This window comes from Myotis brandtii, unplaced genomic scaffold (genome assembly GCF_000412655.1).
Source record: "Myotis brandtii unplaced genomic scaffold, ASM41265v1 scaffold21, whole genome shotgun sequence".
In the NCBI taxonomy this organism is placed as follows: domain Eukaryota; kingdom Metazoa; phylum Chordata; class Mammalia; order Chiroptera; family Vespertilionidae; genus Myotis; species Myotis brandtii.
In genome coordinates, this window is record NW_005357846.1 from 285,785 (window position 1) to 286,716 (window position 932).

A 932-nucleotide genomic window follows, 5' to 3' on the forward strand; every position below is an offset into this window, starting at 1 on the left:
AGGCGGGGAACGTTGGAGTCCGCCGTCACTGGAGCAAGCAAGCCTCCCTGTTCGCTTCAGTGCATGGCTGCCGGGCCGCCATCTTGGCTGACAGTTAATTTGCATAAGGATATGCTGATTAGCCAAAGGGGAAGGTAGTGGTCGTACGCTAATTACCATGTTTCTCTTTTATTAGTGTAGATATAGATTGCTATTTGCTGGTTCAACCTTAGTAAATCAATTATTCTGTTATTATAATTCACTACAGTAGCATCCATTCCTAATTTTAAAATTAAAAATAACTTAGTAAATTATAAGTGGGAGAAATATGGTAATATGGTAGCGGCAATCTCCAAAAACCCTGTCACAAACATTAATAAATATTAGAAACATTTGCATTTATGTGAAGAACAAGACACCATGCAACCTTTCTTGAGACCTTAATCAATGCAATAACATCAGAAAAATAAACAGAAGTTTAAATATTGGCACTAAAGAGCCAAAACATGTCTGCTTCGAACCACTTTTGAATTACTGGAGAAAAACCTATTTCAGTGTTTTTCAAAGTGTAGTTAGAAATGGCTTGTGATTTCAAAAGGAACATCTACACCATAATCTTATTCATATTCATCTCACAAATCTTTATTGTATTTATTTATGTTGAATGCTACTAACATATTTGCTAACTCCTTTGTTTATTATTGCTTCTTATATCTTCCTCCTCATGGGCTCACTTTCTTACTGAAGTACATTTAAAAAATATTTCTCTTAATGAGGGGCTGACTTGAAGATGACCTCTCTGCCTCCCTCACTCTTCCAAAGAACGTAACTTGAAGTGGGTTTGTAGGTTGACAGATATTTATTCTGAGCTTTTGAAGATATTATTCTGTGATCTTCTAGAATCTATGTTTGCTGATAAAAAGCCAATCTAATAGTCATCCTTTGTAGGTAAC